The sequence below is a fragment of the Lolium rigidum genome, chromosome 2, assembly GCF_022539505.1.
Source record: "Lolium rigidum isolate FL_2022 chromosome 2, APGP_CSIRO_Lrig_0.1, whole genome shotgun sequence".
Classification (NCBI taxonomy): domain Eukaryota; kingdom Viridiplantae; phylum Streptophyta; class Magnoliopsida; order Poales; family Poaceae; genus Lolium; species Lolium rigidum.
The window spans coordinates 271,069,327-271,091,383 of NC_061509.1; positions in this window are offsets into that span (position 1 = coordinate 271,069,327).

Sequence of the window (22,057 nt, forward strand, 5' to 3'; positions counted from 1 at the left end):
GTGCACCAGCCGGTGAGGCCTCCGTGGAAGCCACGCTCGCTTCTTCTCCGCTGCTGGCTTCCGAGATCCATTGGATGATCTTCATGCTGCGCCCGAGCAGCATCTCTTTCGGCGACTAGTACACTCACGGTTTTCTTCATCACATCCATTTCCGTTACCAACTTCGCCACAACATCTCGCATCCCGATCCATCTTTCTCTTACGGCTTCGTAACCGTACGGGTCATCTTTGCAGGGGAACCCTAGTTTCCACGGAATGTCCCCGGGCATGCCTCGTACACGTCCTCCGTGTTCGGGATTCCCGAGGGCTTTTGTCGTGGCGTCGTTCTCTCGGTTGAACCTGATCCTCCCCTCTTGAGCATCCCTCATTGCCTCAATAAGGTTTTGGGTGGGTGTAATTATTTTGCCCTGGTAAACACACTCCCTGTCTCCGGGTTCAGCGATCCCCCATGCCCGTACCACCAGCTTTTGGCCCTTGGGTCCCATCCCTCCGTACACTGGACGGATTCCTCGCGCCCTCGGCTCGTTCTCCATCTTCTCCCACTTAGGCTGCCAAAAGCGATACCCTCCTGGCCCCATTTTATGATTGTACTCCTTCTTGGCCGCATTTTCCTTATTTTTTTCGATAGTTCAAGGAACCACTCCGATTTCTTTTGCTTCACAAATTCTGGCCAATCATGTTGCAGTTTCTCATATTGTCCTTTGAAATTCGAAGTCTTGCCCTGGTTGACAAAGTCATGGGCTAGATTTTGCTTGTATTTCCGGAATGCGTTGGCCATCCTAGAAAGAGCGAACTGTTTGACTAGCTTGCGCCTCTCCTTGTTTTCCGAAATCTTTTTACCCTCCTCATCGTATTTGCGGTATTCCGGAGGTAGAACGAAATGTTCCATAAGCTTGTTGAAGCAATCTTTTTTCTCTCTTATCGACAAAAGTGAAACCAACACGTGCCTTCTTTGGCTCATTCCACTCCTGGCGGGTGATCGAGATGTTGTCTCTAACAACGGCTCCGCATTGGCTGACAAACTTGGTGGCGTTCTTGCTGGGCTCCAGCGGCCTGCCGGTTGCTTCGTCGACAACATCGATGGTGCATGTTTCTCCTGCTTTCATCGTCTTGGTTGCGCCACGCTTTGACGACGACGTACTCGATTTTTTCGACGATCCGGCCGAGGGCTAAAATAAGAAAGAGAGTCGCGCGCGTTAGTACACACACATTTATTCAAATCAGTTAGTTGTATCACCAGACGCTCAATATGTATATATATATACCTCGGCGCCGGAGGTGGTTGCTACTTCCAATTGAAGATCGTCGTTTATCGACGTTTCTTCGGCATCATCTTGCCGACGGCGCCCTTCATCTTCACCCTCAAGGTTCGGATAAGAAGAGATATCATCTTCTTCTTCTCCGGTCGGCACAAATGGAATATCGCCATTTATGATGCCGAACATATGGTCTTCGAGCGTCCGGATCATAGTTGTCCGGAATCGGGTCAGCTCTATCGTCCGCCATATGTCGATCCCGAAAACATGTAGTCAAAACAAATTAATTAAGTGAAGAAGGGGGCGGTGGCGGTGGCGAAAGGGCGGTGGCGGTGGCGAAAGGGCGATGGCGATCTCGATCTCGATCCAAAAAAACACGCGCAGTATACGGAGGGGGCGACGAGGGGCTCGCTGCCCCCTCCGTATACGCGCGGTGGTAAAGTCAAATTTTAGTTCGGCTCGATATCCCTCTCCTCTCTCTCATTGCATGCGATCGGGCGCCGGCGATGACGATGGGGACGTACGTACGGGCGCGACGACACATACACGGTGTGGGTGGGGCGGCGACGACGGGCCGACGTACGGGACGGGCGCGACGAGAGGGCGGCGACGACGGAGAAAAGGCGCTGACGGCGAGGTCGAGTACGTGCGGCGTTTTTAGTTAAATTTTTAAGTCAATTTTTTTAACTTATTTAAAAACAATTTAATTAAGTTTTTAGTTTTGTTTTTTGAATTTGTAACTAATTAAGTTTGTTTAGTTTTGATTTTTGAGTTTGTTTAGTTTTATTTCTGGTTTTCTTCATGATTTTAACTAATTAAGAATTTGTAACTAATTAACTTAGTTACGATTTTTTTAAAAAAAAAAAAGAAAAACCGGGGGGTGTGCCGCCCCTGGCACTTTTTCTCTCCTCTCCCTCTCTCTGATCTGCCAGGGGCCGGGGCGACGGCGGGTGGCGGCGGGCGTCGGGCGGCGATCGAGCGAGGGCGGCGGCGGCGCGTCGCGTCGGTCGGCGAGGGCGGCGGCGGCCGGCGAGGGCGGCGGCGGCGCGCGCGACATAACCGGCGGCCGGCGCGCGCGACGAGATAAGGCGCGCGGCGGCGGCGCGTCGATGGACTTACGGCGGGCGCGGAGGACGACGGCGGCGGCGGGCGACGGCGAGCGACGGCGGCGAGCGGCCGGCGGCGGGCGAGGGCGGCGTGCAGCCGACGGCGTCGGGAGCGGGAGAGGGCGAGGGCGCGCGGAGGAAGAAGAACTGGCGCGGCGCGGCCGTTCGGCGCGTTATTTATAGCCGAGGCTTTAGTCGCGGTTGGGGTCCCCAACCGCGACTAGCGGTAGCCTTTAGTCGCGGTTGGTGACCCCAACCGCGACTAAAGCCTTTTTTCACCCCACATTTGCGGTTCCCGCGGAAAATGGCTTTAGTCGCGGTTGGCCAGGCCAACCGCGACTAAAGGACTTTTTCAAAATTATTTCATGTTAAAAATACAGAAAAACTCAGAAAAATAAAACTAATTCAATTCAAAATTTTAAAAATACAAATAATATATCAAAAAATTCAGAAAAATAAAACTAATTCAATTCAAAATTTTAAAAATACAAATTATATATCAAAAAATTCAGAAAAATAATACTAATTCAATTCAAAATGTTAAAAATACAAATTATATATCCAAAAAATCAGAAAAATAAAAATAATTCAATTCAAATTCTTAAAAATACAAATAATATATCCAAAAAATCAGAAAAATAAAACTAATTCAATTCAAATTCTTAAAAATACAAATTATCAAAAATTCATAAAAATAAAATTAATTCAATTCAAAAGTTCGTTGGCCCCCTCTTCCCGCCTCTTTCCGCCGACCCCCCCTCTTCCCTCCTCGTCTTCCCGCCATTTCTTCCCCGTCTTCCCGCCTCTTTCTTCCCGCCAATTGTTTCCCGCCAATTTCTTCCGGCCTCTTTCTTCCCGCCAATTTTTTCCCGCCAATTTCTTCCCGCCACTTTCTCCCCGCCTCTTTCTTCCCCGCCTCTTGTCTTCCCGCTCCCATTTTTCCCGCCATTTGTCACTACATATAGGTAGCCCGGCTTGGCCAGCATCACATCTCTACAATCTCTCATCACTCTCTCATGGCTTCCACCGCACCCACTCTAACTTACCAGCAGGTGGAGGAGCTTTGCGCCTCGAACTACCCTTGCCCTCCGGGCTACCGCGTCCCTCGCCGGCCGGAGCCTAAGCGCCGGCGGCGTGCCGGTCCCTCCCGTCCCTCGTGGTACCGCGCGCCGGCGGCCATCACGAACCACTACTACCTCGACCTCACGCCGGAGCAGCGGATGAATCCCCGCCGGCATCCCGATAACCAGCATACTTGGGACGCCTTCTTCATCAATCGGCGTGAGAGGGCGCTCGCCGAGTATGAGGAGGACGGTCCGCCTCCCGGAAACTTCCACGATGCCGGCCGTCGGCTATGGTGGTACGGCCGGACTCCGCAGAGCGTCATGGACTACATCACGGCCGGCGATATCCCCCGCCTGCGCTACCCTCGGTTCGAGCCACGAGCGCCGCCCGACGACGGCGACGACAACAGCCGACGACGACGCCGGCAACTTAGAAGGCGACGACTACCGGTACAACGGCGGCGGCTATGAAGACTACGAGTATGCATATTATACGCCTAGGCAGGAGTATGACTAAATCACTCCAAATTTCATGTATGCATGAGTATGACTTAGTCACTCCAAATTTCCTATATGCGGGAGTATGACTTAGTCACTCCAAATTTTATGTATGCGGGAGTATGACTTAGTCACTCCAAATTTCATGTATCATCGGTGCTATCTCGAGTCAATTGAATCATTCGAAAATGGACACCAAACACATGATTCATTCAACAAAGTTTGGTACAATTAATAAATTATTACACATCATTTCTTCCCTTGTGTCCCTGCTTGCTTACGATTGTGCCGTATCCATGGAGCATCCTCATCATTTAACTTAATGCTTGGGTCGGTGTTCACTTTGAAGGGCGGAATTTCAGCAAACATATTATAATCTTCCGACATGTCCTGTCTTGTCCTCCACTCCCACGATGTTTCTTTTCCCTGAAAGAACAATGTGGCGCTTTGGATCATCGCATGATGTACTGATCGTTTTCTTATCTTTCCGTTTCCTCGGTTTGCTACTCATGTCCTTCACATAGAAAACCTGAGCGACATCTTTCGCTAGGACGAATGGTTCGTCAAGATAACCAAGATTGTTGAAATCCACCATTGTCATTCCGTATTGCTGGTCCACCTTTACCCCACCTCCTGTTAGCTTGAACCATTTGCACCGGAACAAAGGGACCCTAAAGGAGGGTCCATAGTCAAGTTCCCATATCTCCTCTATGTAACCATAATATGTGACCTTTTGCCCATTCTCGGTTGTCTGCATCAAAGCGGACACCACTGTTTTGGTTGGTGCTCTTTTTATCTTGGGCGATCGTGTAAAATGTATTCCCATTTATCTCGTACCCTTGGAAAGTCGTTATAGTCGAAGATGGTGTCTTGGCCAACATGTACAGCTGATCTACAACCTTATTGTCACTCATTAAATGTTTTCTCAACCAACCGCCGAAAGTCTCCATGTGGGCCTTCCTAATCCGGGATTCGAGGCTTCCCGGGGTTGTCCGAGCGTAAAATATTCTTGTGTTTCTCAAAGTACGGAGCCACCAAGCTGGAATTGGTCGGAACCGTGTGGTGTGCTTCGGTCGGAGAATGGCCGTCCATACATATCATTGATTTCCTTCCGATCGTGCCTTTTCCACTTAGTCTCCCCTCGTGCCGCGATTGAGGAAGACCAATCGGCTTAAGGTCGGGAACAAAGTCAACACAAAACTCAATTACCTCCTCATTTCCATAGCCCTTGGCGATGCTTCCTCTGGCCTAGCACGGTTATGAACATATTTCTTTAATACTCCCATGAACCTCTCGAAGGGGAACATATTGTGTAGAAATACAGGACCGAGAATGGAAATCTCATCGACTAGGTGAACCAGGAGGTGCGTCATAATATTGAAGAAGGATGGCGGGAACACCAACTCGAAACCGACAAGACATTGGATCACATCGTTCGTAACCGTGGTAGAACTTCTGGATTGATTACCTTCGAGAGATTGCATTGAGGAATGCACATAGCTTCACAATGGCTACTCGAACATTTTCCGGCAGAGCCCCTCAAAGCAATCGGAAGCAATTGCGTCATAATCACGTGGCGGTCGTGAGACTTCGGGTTTTGGAACTTTTTCTCCGCCATGTTTATTATTCCCTTTATATTGGACGAGAATCCTGACGGGACCTTCATACTCGCTCAGGCATTCAAAAAAGATGACCTTCTCTTCTTTGGTCGGAGCGTAGCCGGCACGACCTTGAAACCGTTCCGGATGCCGGTCATCGGGGTCTTTCAAACTTTGCTGGTCCTGCCGTGCTTCCTTTGTATCATTTGACTTCCCATACACGCCCAAGAAGCTTAGGATGTTCACGCAAATATTCTTCGTAACGTGCATCACGTCGATTGCGGAGCGGACTTCTAGGACTTTCCAATATTCTAGCTCCCGAATATAGATTTCTTCTTCCACATGGCTACGTGCCCGTCAGCTCCCTTCGGAACCGAGTTGTCCGCCGAGGACCCTTTCCAAAGATGACTTTCAAACCCTTGACCATATCAAATACCTCAGCACCGGTGTGTTCCGCAGTGCTTCGGCCGGTGATCTGCCTTGCCGTTGTAATGCTTGCCTTTCTTTCTTACTCGGATGACCTTTCGGAAGAAATCGACGATGCCCAAGGTACACGTTCTTCTTACAATTTGGCAAATGTACACTTTCAGTCTCATGTAAGCCGTGCGTGCATGCATTGTATCCCTTATTTGACAGTCCCGAAAGGTTACTAAGAGCAGGCCAATCGTTGATGGTTACGAAAAGCAACGCTCGTAGGTCAAATTCCTCTTCTTTGTGCTCATCCCACACACGGACACCAGGTCTGCCCCACAGCTGTAAAAGTTCATCAACTAATGGCCTTAGGTACACATCGATGTCGTTACCGGGTTGCTTCGGACCTTGGATGAGCAATGGCATCATAATGAACTTCCGCTTCATGCACAACCAAGGAGGAAGGTTGTAGATGCATAGAGTCACGGGCCGGGTACTATGGCTGGAGCTCTGCTCGCCAAAAGGATTCATGCCATCCGTACTTAGACCAAATCTTATGTTCCTTGCGTCGGCCGCAAAATCTTTGAACTCTCTGTCGATCTTTCTCCATTGCGTTCCATCCGCGGGGTGTCTCAACTCCCCGTCCGACTTACGGTCCTCTTTGTGCCATCGCAACAACTTGGCATGCTCTTTGTTCCCGAACGGACGTTTCAACCGTGGTATTATAGGAGCATACCACATCACCTTGGCGGGAACCCTCTTCCCGGGTTTCCGGCCCTCAACATCGTCACCGGGGTCATCGCCTCGATCTTATAACGCAATGCGGTGCATACCGGGCATTCATTCAAATTCTCGTATTCACCGCGGTAGAGGATGCGGTCGTTGATGCATGCATGTATCTTCGGAACCTCTAAACCTAGAGGGCAGACAACCTTCTTTGCTTCGTACGTAGTGGCGGGCAACTCGTTATTCTTTGGAAACATATTCTTCAACATTTTCAGCAAGTTTTCAAATGCCGAGTCAGCTACACCTGCCTGTGCCTTCCATCTCAGCAAATCCAGTGTGCAGCCCAGCTTTTTCAGACCATCATCGCATCCGGGGTACAGCGCCTTCCTGTGATCCTCTAACATGCGATCCAAATTCTCCCTCTCTTTTTCAGTTTCGCAGCGTCTCCGTGCATCAGCAATGGTCCGACCAAGATCATCAACGGGATCATCACGTGCCTCTTCTTCACCTTCCCCTTCACCTTCCCCTTCACCTTCAGCATCCTCCATGAAAGTATCACCGAAATGAGAAAGATAGCTTTCATCATTGAAATCATCCCCTTCTTCATCTTCTTCCATTATAACCCCTCTTTCTCCATGCTTGGTCCAACAATTATAGCTTGGCATGAAACCGTGCCGAAGCAGGTGCATGTGAACATCTCTTGAGGAAGAGTAACCCTTCTGATTCTTACACTTAACACATGGACAGATAACAAAACCCCCCGGCTTGTTCGCATTAGCCACTACGAGGAAATCTTTCAAACCCGTACTGAACTCGCCGGAGAGTCGGTTACCGTACATCCATTGCCGATTCATCTGCATTATTATAATATAAAATATATAATTAACCATCATGCATTTGTTAAACTAACTAGCTACAAACAATATAAATTAAACAATGAACTACACACACATGCATATTTTATCAATGACACATCAAAGGTTCAAGTTGCTAACCGCGATCGAGGAGGAAAAAATAAATGAGAAAGCTCAAGTGTGACTCCAACACTTCATATCATGTTTGTTTCATGCTCTTGGGGCATTTCATCAAACACCTTATGTGCATAAGAGGAACCAAAAGCAAACCTAACACTCACTTGTGAAGTTTGTGAAGAGAATGGCTCCAAATGGCTAAGTGTTGGCTGCTGGATGGGTATATATAGGGGAGGGGCTTTAGTCCCGGTTGGCCTGGCCAACCGCGACTAAAGGCCTTCGGGCACCTTTAGTCGCGGTTGGGCTGGCCAACCGCGACTAAAGCCCCCCACGTGCACCAGCTGGCCACCGTGCGCCCTGGGCCCAGGCCTTTGGTCGCGGTTCGCCACACGAACCGCGACTAAAGACCCCATTAGTCGCGGTTCCTTTACCTTCGCGACTTATGGGGTTTCCCGGAAGCCTGTTTTTCCACCAGTGACAGTGCCATTTTCCTGTAGTGCATGCATGCTAGCTGGCAAAGTAACATGAATTCATCGGTGGTTCTTGTGAATGTACTGAGAAGTCGACCTGCACTGCCATATGCTCCGTCGCTGAAAAACACTTCATGCATGCATTATGGATGTTTGAATGTTCAGATTCCTTTAGCATGTTACGGAGTAGTTTTTGACGTCTAGCATCATTTTTGTAACTGCTCTTCTAGTCTCCATTCTTCTGCTATGACTAGCTTGTAAATACTCACCATTTTTAATGTTTATGGTTCATGCCGAATTTTGCCCACGTTATCTATCTAGAACTCATGAAGAGATAGGAACATGGTTTTTTTTTCAAGAACCCGCTGGAGAACTGCACATAAAGTATTCAGAACATCACTAATGTGTGTTCGGAACACACGTGTTGTGCTGCATCCTTGAATATATATTGGTTTGTATGAGGAAATGACATAAACCATATGTAAAGTTACATCAACATGTGTGACTGGAGAGCAAAATTGGATGACCAGACCCAGACTACATCACTACTAGCGTGATTGCAAGGCTAAATTAACTAGATGAGCAGACTAGTACTTAGAATGCAAAGTCATGTTTCGTTATAAATAGGCGAGGCTTGTGAAAGCCAGGGATAGGTGCAAGAACTCGGCACTGACATGCAGTTCATGTAAGATCTTGGGTAGAGAAAATAAGCATATTGTTGATAGAAGGTAATTAAGAACATGTTGTCATCAATAGAATACAATATGTAGTATGTGTGTGAGATATTGGAATAGAACAAAAAACCTTACCATTAGGAGAAACAAGAACATATTGTATAGCGCATCTACCACCTTGTGTACTTCATCAGAGAGGGGCTTCATTTAGGCCAGTATGTTCGGTCGAATGAAAACCAGAGGACACAGTGTATTTTCACACTATGATGCCACCTCACTTGTTTAATAGCCTGAGCGATGCATGAGCCGCGCCTGGAAGTTCAACCTCCGTGATTTCCGCCGCCTCGCAGACCCGCACGACATGAACTCCATCGACTACCTTGCCGGCCGCGGCCTCAACGTCGACACGCTCGCACAACATGGCGTCGACGCCCATAGCCTCGGTGCCATGGTGCTGAGAGCTCCGGCCTAATCGGCCCTGAGAGCGGCCTGTCGTGGACTATACCAGCTTCGGGGACTAATGTTGGGGGATGACCTCCGGTATGCCAAAGGCATGCCAAACTAGACTTCTTTAGGCTGTAAAGGTACCGGTTTAAAGATTATTCCGGACAGTGAAGTTAATTTGGTGCTTACGGAAACAATGCCAGTATCCTAGGAGGGGTATACCAGAATAAGCTAAGAAGGTACTAGACTACCGGTACCGGCTGCACTGTAGCAAGTCGGCAAGCTGGTCAAAGATTCCCGCAAGGACTAGAGGACAAGGATGAGCGAAACACTTCAGCTTTAATCGAAGCTCTGAGACCAAAGCAGATGATGATGTAAAAGCTACTGGAGGATGTCACCGTTCCTGATTAAAGACATACCGGTGTCACCTGTTGCCAAAGAGGCTTTGTAAAGTAGTTTGTCTAGTCAAAGATGCCGTTAGGGTTTCTTCCCCTGTAAGCCACCCTCTCCCCTATATAAGGAGAGGGAACACACCCTTGCGCGGGTAACTGAGTACGCAATAGAGAGGTCCTAGCTTTGAGGTAGTGCTTGTAGTGTAGTTCTTCAACCTCTGGGCAAGGCCAAGTTCGTCAATAAAGATACCGGAAATCCATCCGGAATTCATCCCTATGTTACCAAAACCCTCCCCCGAATCCTCTAGCGCACATTCGGCCCCAACTCAAGCCATCCCATGGCATCTGTCTGTTCACCCCGACGACAGGTGAGGCCTCCGTGGCGGCGCCCTGACCCGCAAGATCTGGTGGATGGCTGCGGGCCGATCCGGTGATCATGGGGTTAGTCCGGCCCTGCACTGGATCCCCTTTTCTTCCTCTTCGGCCTTTGCTGCTTCGGAGTTGACCAGCGGTGTGGGGACCGGTTGATCTTGCGAATAATGGCGGTGGTCCTTGGATTTCTTCTCGCACCAAGATGGAGATCTGCTGGTGTCTGTCCTCATCGATCTGGCGGATGTGTCGTGTTCCGGAAGGCTCCGCCGGCCCTCCATTGGGCGATTCAAGCCTGGAGGTTGCCGGATCGGGTGGAATTCGGTCCAGCGCACCCATGCTGTTACTCTGGCCGTTTGGTTACAGAGGGAGCGTTTCGAAGCTCTGCTGGCGGTTATTATCATGGAGCACGTTTTTGTTCCGTGGTGCTGGCGGAGAATGACATGGAAGTCGAGATATGTGGTCTTGCAATGGTGACTCGAGTCTGGGTGGCGAGGAGGAATTGGCTTCGTGATCGGTGTCTTTGGAGCAGCGGCATGCGAGTGGGGGCGACTGCACATGAGAAGTTCAAAATCTTACCTTTCAGGATGAAAATCCAAGGTCTGGCCTTAATTGGTTGTGCCTGGCAATATCCTTGTTGAAGGCATTGTTTTGAGAGTGAGGATTTTCTTCAGGGTGAAAACCTAAGATCTATGATCGAGCGATGACAGCGTTGGTGCACTGTTACCTTCTTGGAGGCGTCGCTTTTTGAGAAGCTGAACTTATGGTGTCGTCATGGTGGTGTTAGTGTTGTTGTTTAAAGGATTAGATCACTGTAGCGGGGCTTTTCTTTTTTGATAATTCTTATTTCTTTTTTGGCTGTGTGCATCCGTAATGTCGCTAGGGTAGTGCGTTGTTGCAGAGGCTGGATGTAATAAGTATCTCTGATATTAATATATACTCTTTGTCAGAAAAAAAATGAAAATCTGTGCTCCGCCGAGCTGTGTCCATCATGGAGAGCTACGGTGTCGCCGCCACCGTGCAGCATGTACGTGCTGCGCGTAGCAGGTCAATTGCATCGGTTTAACCAGGATTATTTCATCTCTCTTTTTTTTGACACGGTACAGTAGGGCAAAAACCCTACTGCTTGTCGATTTTTATATTATAATGGATGAATAAATGTACAGGCAATGTGAGGATCACAAGTCTATCAATTACAAGGTATCAATCCAGGAAGTCATGCCTTCCTTCAAACTGGGTCTAGCCCTAAGAAGATTAGAGACACAGATGGCTTTAAAAAAAGAAAAGCATGAAGTGAAAGATGGAGCAATGTCTCTGAAGATTAATCCATTTCTCTGATCCCATATAGCCCAGCATCCTGAGATGATTATTTCCATGATGAAGCTCATTTTGTATCTCTGGCATGCATCAGAAATCATATGTATGAGCTGAAAATCAGTATTCCACTCAATACCAAGTGCCCACCAAAAACTTTGACTGAAAGAGCATTCAAAGAAAAGGTGCATAAGGGTTTCCTCTGGACAAGTATCACACAAAACGCAGTCATTGAATTGCACAAAGAAATTCTTTCTGCACATGAGATCCTTAGTATTCAGTCTGTTGTTCATGAGCAACCATGCAAAAAATTTCTGTCTCGGAATATTGCATGTTTTCCATATATCAAGTATTGGCTTGGCCACTTCATGATTACCAATAAGTGCTCTATAAACTTTCTTTGTGGAGAAAAAAGCTTCACTTCCTCTGAAATGCCATATATCATCAAGATCTGAACTGGATAGTCCATTTAGATCCAATTGTAAACTCCTGAATTCTTGATGAGCTTCAATAGAGAGTGGTAAATGAATGAGATCATATAAATCCTCAAATCCAGTAGCCTCATGCACATTTATTCTGTCATTCTTAGCAAATGATAGAAGTCGTGGGTATTGGGTTTCTTTCTTACTGTTATTATCCCATTTATCAAACCACAGAGATATTGAGTTTCCTTTACGTACAGAACATGTAGTCAAGTCTCTGAAGTCATCCACCATAGAGAGACAGTCTTTCCACCAGAATGAACCTTTCCTGTTGCATAAGTGGGGGGTATTATTGTTGTGGTAATAAGCTTGCCAAATAAGGTTTACCCATGGAATGTCTTGGTGGTTATAAAACTTATAAAGATTCTTCATGAGTAGGGCTTTGTTTTGGGTTCTTAAGTTAAGAACACCCAGGCCCCCTTGATCCTTTGGCTTACATATCATGTCCCAGCTTGCTAGGCATTTTTCTTGTTTGAAATCATCCTTATTTTCCCATAAGAATTGTCTTCCACTCTTCTCAAAATGAACAAAAATAGTCACTGGGATCTTGATTGTGCACATAGCATACATGGGAATAGCATTCAAAGTGGTGTTGAGTAATGTCAACCTGCCTGTATATGAGAGCAAGGAAGAGATACCTAACAACCTTTTATCCAATCTTGAAACCAAGGGCATTAGATCATCAACAGAAGGTTTAGTAGTGCCTAGGGGGAGGCCTAAATAAGTAAATGGAAGGCATTCCACTCTGCAGCTGTTAGATTCTGTATATATTAGGATATACGTGTATTGTAATCCTACATGTACTTGTATTGTACCCCTATATAATGCAAAGGCCACCCCACGTTGGAGGTGTGCCACAAACCCTAAAACTATTGTTTGATATGGTATCAGACGACAATCGATCTACAACCTAGAAACATGTCTTCCGCTCCGCCTGTCGAGGGTACTCCTCGCCAATGCCCTCCGATAGGGGCTTAGGGTTGACGGAATCATGTAAGCTGACACGAGACATCGGTTCACAGACAAGCGGGGAGAGCGATTTACCCAGGTTCGGGGCCCTTGATGAGGTAAAACCCTTACGTCCTGCCTGTCTGTTCTTGATTATGATGATAGCGGGTTACAATGGGGTGCCGAATAGTTCGGCTGAGATCTCGTCGAGATGGCTATTGCTAAGATGCCCTAGCTCTAAGCTTTCTCTGGCTAAGATGGCTAAGATTGATTGTCCCTCGGCAGGCCCTCTCCTGGTCTTTATATAGGAGGCCAGGTCTCAAGGGTCCTAACCGAGTACGACTAGGTTTACAGTAGATTAGATCTAATCTTTCCTTGTTTGTCCGTTTCCTGATCTTGTCCGCCAAGGAATCTTCTGACGCACCGACCTAGTGGCCCATCTCGCCTTCTGGTAGCTTTATGGGCCTCTGACTTTGTCAATACCAGATAGGGCAATACTGGTTACCCGAAGGGTAATGCCCACGTCAGTAGCCCCCGAGTGTCTAGCCGAAAATAATTCGGGTAGAGACTGATGCATGTTTTTTCCTGACATTCTTCTTCTTCATTGCTCTTGTTCATCTTGATTATGCTTCATCTTCTTTTTATCGGGTGCGCGTCAGCGCTCCCGATGGGAGTAGCCCCCGAGTCTAGGTACGGATGCTTGCAATCCGTGCGTAGACTCAAGTTGTACTACTCGAATACTTTCCTCTGCCAAGTTTTTCACAAGTCTTCATAGATCATCCGATACATTTTCTTTTCGCAAAGGATAATGAGTAACGTGCCCAACTTTTGTTGGTTAACTACCGGTGGCAAAACAGCGTTACTCTACACAGAATCAAGTCCCCGGGCATGATCCTGGAGTGCAAAAAACTTTCACCGAGTGTGCACCGCGTCCTCCCGATGGGAGTAATTAACGAAGTCTGTCGAATCTTCTTTTTATCGGGTGCGCGTCAGCGCTCCCGATGGGAGTAGCCCCCGAGTCCAGGTTCGGATTCTCGCAATCCGTGCGTGGACTCAAATTCTTCATCCGATGGCTTTTTATGTTTCCTTCGAATGCTTCCAAATTATGACGTCATAGTTGTGGGCCAATTGACGGGATTTGACTTGACGTGTAACTGTTGTGGGCCAATTGATGGGACTTGGCCTGACGGGCCCACCCTAGTTCTGCGCGGGCAGTTTTTAGGTCTTAACTAGTGCACGCGCGGCGATCGAGGCGTCTCCTCATTTTTCGCGCGTCGTGGGAATAATGGGCCGCCGGTTCCACTCTTTCTTCTAGCGCCACGTGTACAGTCAGATCTGCTCCTCTCCCCACGATGCTTTGTGGAGTTATGGCCACGTCTGTGCCCAAATTCTTTCGAGATAAATAGGGAGCCTCCTTTCTTTTTACCTTTTACCCCTTTCACTGCTCATCTTCTCCTTCAAGCCTCCTGCTCCTCCGCCTTCTCATCAAAAGTTTTGTTCATCATGGGCAAAAAGAAGAGTGGCAGCACATCGGAGGCGGCCAAAGTTAGCCGCAACTGGAGCGCTTCTGCCATTACCAACCGTGACATCAACAAACTTCGCGCCCTCGGCTTCATCTCCGCATCTGAGGATGACGTTCGTCTCCCAGGTCAGGTTTCTCGCCCGAGTCCCCCAAAGGGCTTCACCGTCATGTTCGTCGCTTTTCTGTTCCGTGGCCTCTCTCTTCCGGCGCACGAGTTCCTTCGCTCCCTTCTTTTCTTCTATGGGATTCAGCTCTGGCAGCTGACCCCAAATTCCATCCTCCACCTTTCCATTTTTGTCACTGTTTGTGAAGCTTTCCTCGGCATTGAGCCTCACTGGGGCCTTTGGAGGAAGATTTTCTATGTGAAGCGTCACAATGATAGCAATGGCCCCCCCCGTTGTTGGTGGCGTCGGCTTTGTTGTCAGGAAGGAGGTCGATTACTTCGACTATCCGATGAAGGAATCCGTCCAGGGCTGGCGCAACAAATGGTTCTACCTTCGGGACCCTGTCGTTTCTGGGCGGCATTCAAATCTCCCTCCTTTTGACGATGTCTTGGTGGCTCACAAGAAGAAGTCTTGGAACAACGCCCTTTCTCCCGAAGAAAAGGCGATAGCCGACGAGCTTTTCAAGCAAATTTTCACTTTGAAGAATTCAGGAGGCATGACGATGTGTGGTACTGAAGTAGTTTCAGTTTTCCTACAACGTCGAGTGCAGCCGCTGATGTCTCGCCCTCACCAGCTGTGGCTTTTCACTGGCAAAAACGACAAGTCAAGGGTCAACTCTGCCGACCTGTCGGCAAATGAGCTCCAGAACGAAGTTCGTCGCCTGACATGCCTCAGTACCAAGGACACCATTGTCCTGACATCGGCGCGCCCTCCTTATGATTTCAAGCATCTTCCGTCCGAGGTAATCTTATCGTTCTTCATTTACTGTCATTACCCCTTTTTTTTGTGCCTTACATGTTTTCTATCCTTTCGCAGGTCCCCGCTGTCGCCCAATGTTATCCTCCCTCTCCCGAGAGTGGAGTGGTATTAGAAGACGATGATGACGATTCTGAGGGAACTGAGGATGCTCAGCATGCCCTTGAGGACAGCGATGTCCGAGAGGAGGAAACTGCCGAAGATGACGCCTTCTTCAGGAGCAAACGTCGCAAGCAGGTACATGATGATCGTATCGCTTCGGCTGAATCAAGTTCTTCAGAAGGAGATGATGATGCCGACGAAGCTGCTTCGCCTCCTCCTGCTAAGAAGGGTTCAACAAGTTTCTTCGTGGACGAAGATGATCTGGACCTGTGAGCATTTATACTCTTTGTTACTTTTATTTCTTGTCACCTTGTATACTAACTGCTCGCCATACTTGAACAGCTCTGCCGATGACGATGACGATGTTCCTCTTGCAAAGAGGGCTAAACTAGCCTCTGAAAGAGTAGCATCGGCTAAGGAATCGAACCCTTCTCCTGCCAAGTCGACACCTCCATCCCGAACGGGTGTAGAGAAGGTCCCAGTGTCGAGAGTTATTCCTTCCGATGATGCTCCCATCCCGCCGGCTGGCCGTGATCACGTAAGTATTTTAATCTGTCAAGCTTTGCTGAATTTCCATCACCTGACTCCTCTTGACTTTTTCCTGGCTGCAGCCAATTTATGCTACAGTCGATGCTGTAGCAGACTTTGCGGAACAGTTTACTCGCCTTGAAGCCGAAAACTCCCAACTTCGGAAGGCCGTCAAATCTTCGGCTGATCAGGTGGTCGAAGCCAACCGGCTTGCTGCCGATGCCAAAAGTGAGAATGCCTTGTTGAAGGAAGAAGTGAATCGGCTGAAGCGTCAAATGAAGGATGACCAAGATGCCAGGCGTGCAGCGACGGCTGCGATTGATGAGAAGGAGGGTGTCCTCCGTGAATCCATCAAGGATTTATTGGGTAGAAATCCTTACGGTGCTCCGTCCCTTTCTTGATGCTTTCTCCATTGATTACTAATACTCTCTTTTTCAGAGGCCGCCAATTTAACTGTCAGCCGACGCCACCAGCTTCGGGAAGATTCTACGGCTGACGCCTTGTCACTTGCTGCTGAGTCAAATGTCCAGATCCTCAGATTATTGCAGAAGTCCAAGGGAGCACTGTCGAAGTTATACTCGATGATCTTCCCTAAGGCGAAGTTGGACAAGACTCTTGATGAGATGGCTGAAGCCTTCCTTGTTGATCCCTCCGAACCTATAGAGGTACTGAAACGTCGCAGCCGCTCGGTTGGTGCAGTTCTTACTTTCCAGTTGCTTATGGGCCACGGGATGGGGTCGGAATTGGAAGAGTTCTCTAAAGCGCTGCCTGTTGATGATGAAAATCATCTAGTCGACCTTGAGACTTTCAAGAGATCGGCAATAACTTGCGCTAACCGGCTTCTGAAGTTGGTGGCTGAAGCACAAGCCGAGCCTGCTCCTGAGTCAGCCCCTGGTTCAACGTCGGCTAATCCTCGAACTGTTGTTGTACATGATACTTTCGTAATTCTTTTTAAATTCGGCTTTGTTGCCAAACATCCTTTTGCCTGTATGATGTGCACTCAATGCTCCCGATGGGAGTTTCTTTTTTATATTAATGCTTGGTCTGAAGTGAGGACGTGTTGCAGATTCCCTCATCTTCTTCCCGTGCCGAGCTCTTTCCGAATCCTTCGGGTAATGATGAATCAGGCCTTGTTCGTCAGTTACGTGACCAGGTGTCTAGTTTAAATAAAGATATTACTTCCCTTCGTGCAATGGCTGCCTTGGTGAAGAAGAAGGGAGAAATAGCGACTGCCATTGAACAATACGCTCTTGATGGTCTTCATGTTGCTACCGAAAGTTTGAACTGTGAGTGTTAGCCTGCCTTCTGATTCTAGGTACAGCTTGAATGTTCTCACATTCGTTCCTTTTTCGCCGTGGCTTCGGATGCGACTGAAGAGGACAGAAAAATTCATGACGAGGTTGAGGCGATGACCGATGTTGCACACCCAACACATGGTTTATGGCTGCATCGTCCGAAAGCCGTCATCATGGCGAAGTTCAAGTACCGGGTGATGAAGGCACACTATTACTTTGACAAATACTATGCCCTTCTTACGATGGTTTGGCACACCTTGTTTCCTCCGGATCGTGCACCCGATACTTTGTCCGGCTTGTTCACCCGATTCAAGTCTCCGTAAAGGATTCGGCTGGCCGGTGCGGAAAGAGCTTCTAGCTGGTGCTGAGCTTGCTTTTGCTTCAATATTGGCATGCCATCCATCTTTAGACTTAAGAGCCGTGGCAAACACTGAAAGGGATTTAGGCCAGTACTATGATGTTGCCAGAGGTCCTGCTCACACCATTGTTTCTCGGATGGAGTCATGTCTGGAAAAGGAACTGAAGGCCCACCGGGACCGGGGATCCCGATTATGAACGTAATAGTCTTGTATTTCGCATAAGACTGTTTGCTGCGTACGATGTACGCTTATGTTTATTTGATTGATACTTTATTGTCGAGTGCGGCTGAGTGATCAGTTCAACCTGCTTACTCGACGACTTCGTTATATTTTATGCAATGTTATTGCGAGGTCGATATGTAATTTATGTGAAAGTTCGGCTTCGTCACACGGTGCACCTGTTTGAGCCTTATTTTAATGTAACCATCGACCGCAAGCACTCGCGTATTTTCGAGGCTTGGATTGGTTGTTTTTGTATGCCATTAATCTTAGCTCTCGCCGAGAGTATTTAATTAATGTCATCGTGTAAACACGTTTTTTCTGGGCCAACGCTCCCGATGGGAGTTAGGCCAATGCTCCCGATGGGAGTTAGGCCAACGCTCCCGATGGGAGTTAGGCCAACGCTCCTGATGGGAGTAAGAGCCGATGGAAGCGGTTCCGAACGTTTCGTTCGGGTGCCAAAGCCTGAAGCAGGGAAAAGGGTAATAGAAATCTGATTAGATCTTTATTCATAATGCAAAACAACCTTATGGGCCATTGAAAAAAAAGAACAATCATATCCTATGTATAAAACCGTCGCAATTGCGCGATGTTCCATGGATTCTCGACGTCTTTTCCTGATTCTGGATTATTGAGCCGATAGGCTCCTCCTGGTATCACTTCAGTGACGATGTATGGTCCTTCCCATGGGGATTCTAGCTTCAAGGGTCTTTTTTGTTTCAACCGAAGTACCATATCTCCAACACTGAAACTTCGACTGCGTATTCGGTTGTGATAATTTCTCAGTGCTTGCTGGTAGACCGTTGTTCTTGCCAAGGCAATATCTCGTGCTTCGTCAAGGAGATCGACAGCATCTTGTAACGCGATATTGGAGGAGGACTCTGTGTACGCTGTTACTCGAGGTGCTTCAAATCGAACGTCGGCTGGCAGGACTGCTTCGGCTCCGTACACCAGGAAGAACGGAGTGTGTTGAGTTGACCTGTTGGGGGTGGTACGCAAACTCCATAGCACAGATGGTAATTCTTCAACCCAGGCTCCGGCTGCACCTTTAAGGCGTTTCTTTAAACCATCCCCTATTAAACCATTGATCCTTTCCACCTGGCCATTGGTCTGTGGGTGAGAGACTGATGCGAACTTCAATTTGATTCCCCCATTGTCACAAAATTTCCTGATTCCTCGGAATCGAAATTGGAACCGTTGTCTGTGACGATGCTATGGGGCATACCAAATCGACATGTTATTCCTTTGAAAAATTGAACCGCCGTTTCAGCCTTTTGATTTCGCACTGGTACTGCCTCGATCCACTTAGTGAATTTGTCGACTGCAACCAGTAAGTACGTGTGTCCTCCGGGTGATGATCTTGGCAGTGGTCCAACTTGATCAAGTCCCCACTGAGCGAACGGCCATGCCAAAGGTATCGTCATTAAATCTGTTGCAGCAGCGTGTGGTTTCGACGAGAAACATTGGCACGCATCGCACTTCATGACTAGATCCCTGGCATCCGATGCTGCCGTTGGCCAGTAAAATCTTGCCCTAAAGGCTTTCGCCACAAGGGCTCTGCTTCCTGCATGATGCCCGCAGGTTCCTTCATGTATTTCGCGCAACGTTGCTTTTCCATCGTCAATGGCGATGCACCTCCGGAAGATCCCCGAGATGCTGCGCTTGTCAAGCTCACCATTTATTACTCGTAAAGGCCTTTGATCGTCTAACGACTCGCTTAGCTTCCACGTAGTCTTCTCGGCAGCTCTTGTTTTGACAGTACGCTAAAAATGGTTTGGTCCATAGAGGCTCGAGGAGGAGGACTTGCTCGGAAGAAAGGACTCGGAGATTCTTCAGCCGAAGGTTTTTGCAATGAGCTTTTTTCCAGCTTCTTCACCCGATGGTTTTGCGTACGGTTTTTCTTTAATTGATCTTTGAGTGATCACTTCGTAAAAAACTCCATCCGGAATGGGGGAGCATGTGGACCCGATGTTCGCCAAAGTGTCGGCTTCCTCGTTATCGGCTCTGCCGATGTGCTTAAGCTCGCACCCTTCAAATTTAGCCTCCATGTTCCGATACAGACTCGGCGATAAGCAACCATGTTGTCGCTGACTGCATCGCACAAGTTCATTGACTGCTGGACCACCAAGTTCGAATCTCCATAGATTTCTAGGCGCGTAGCGCCACACGCCTTCGCCATTTTCATTCCGTGCAGCAGTGCTTCGTACTCCGCTTCGTTGTTTGTTGGTAGGGAGAAATTCATACGTAGTATATACTTCATTTTATCTCCCTGTGGTGATATCAGCACCACTCCTGCCCCTGCTCCTGTACTTCGTTTCGACCCATCAAAGTACATTACCCATGACCCCGACATGTCGGGTGTTGCTGGTGTCTGTGATTGGATCCAATCTGCCACAAAATCTGGGAGAATTTGGGATTTTACCGCCGTTCGGTTGACGTAAATTATGTCGTGTGGCGCTAACTCGATGGCCCATTGAGATACTCGACCTGTGGCTTCTGGATTGGTCATTATGCTCTTCAGGGGTGCTTCGCTCACAACTTTGATCGGGTGCTCCGTGAAGTAATGCCTCAGCTTACGAGCCGACCTCCATACTGCATATGCCAACTTCTGGTGATGAGGATACCTCTGTCTTGCGGGGGTAAGCACTTCACTGAGATAGTAAACAGGCCTCTGCACACCATGAACTCTCCCTGCTTCTTCTCGCTCGACAACCAGGACGCTACTGAAGACTTGAGATGTAGCGGCTATGTACATCAGCAGTGTCTCCTTTTCGCGCGGAGTCACGAGTACCGGGAGGTCGATAGGATTTTCTTCAAGTTGTCAAAGGACTCTTGTGCTTCCTTTGTCCACTCGAACTTTTCTGACTTTTTCATCAAGTTGTAGAAGGGCAAAGCTTTCTCCCCTAGCTTCGCGATGAACCTGCTAAGCGCTGCTAATCGACCTGCCAGCTGCTGCACTTGGTGCAGATTCTTTGGCGGTTCCATGTCAAGAATAGCTTTGATCTTCAAGGGATTGGCCTCGATTCCTCTGGCTGATATGAAGTATCCGAGTACTTGCCCTCCTGGTACTCCAAAGAAACACTTCTTGGGATTTAGCTTAATTTTGTATCTGTCCAGATTGTCAAAGGTCTCTCGCAAGTCATCGATGAGTGTGGCCGCGTGCTTTGTTTTCACCACGATGTCGTCGATGTAGACTTCAATGTTTTTTCCAATCTGCTCCGCGAGGCAGGCTTGCATGCAGCGTTGATAAGTAGCTCCTGCATTTTTTAACCCGAAGGTCATGACGTTGTAACAGAAAACGCCGTGTGGAGTGATGAACGCGGTTAGCTCCTGGTCCTCCTTCTTTAGTTTGATCTGGTTGTACCCGGAGTATGCATCGAGGAAAGAGAGACGATCGCATCCGGCTGTAGAATCGACTATCTGATCTATTCAAGGCAATGGGAAATGATCTTTGGGGCAGTGTTTGTTAAGGCTAGTGTAATCGATGCACATGCGAAGGGCGGTTGTGTCCTTTTTTGGCACCATGACCGGATTAGCCACCCATTCAGATTCCTTAAGCTCTCGGATGAATCCCGCCTTGCGGAGCCGATTAACTTCTTCACCAATTGCTCTTCTTTTGGGTTCAGAGAATCGTCGCATCGACCGCTCGTATCGGCTTGGCTGTCGGGTCAACATTTAGGGCGTGCTCGGCGAGTTCCCCGGGGATACCCGGCATGTCGGATGGCTCCCATGCAAATATCTCCCAGCGCTCACGGAGGAACTCGATGAGCGCGCTTTCCTATGCAACATCTAGGTCAGCCGAGGTGTTGACCGTTTTCTTCGGATCAGTTGGGTGCACCTGCAGTTTCTTGGTTTCCTTTGTAGTATCGAACTCATCGGATCTTGCGTTTCGATTGTCGGCTGGTGGCTGTGTGTGATCTGTAATGGCGTCGATCGCGTTGAGTTCTTCCTTGGCTCCAAATTTCGAGGCGATCTACTGAAATTCGCTGTCGCAGTTGTCTGACCGAGCGAAGCTGCCGTGAACGGTTATTGGGGTCCCGTTGTTGCCTGGCATCTTTAGCTTCGTGTATGCATAATGAGGCACGGCCATGAATTTGGCAAACGCAGGTCTGCCGAGGATGGCGTGGTACCGAGATTCCCGGCCGACTATCTCGAACTCAATCCTTTCTTTCCTGAAATTACTCGGGCGTGCCGAAGACTACGTCCAATGATGTTTTTCCCAGCGAGTAGGCGGGTCGAGTCGGTATAATGCCGTGGAACCCTGTGTCGGATTCTTTTAGCATGTCGACTGTTAAACCCATTGCCCTCATTGTGCTGGCGAATAACAGGTTTAAGCCGCTTCCACCGTCCATAAATACTTTTCCCATATTGTATCCTCCAATATGTGCT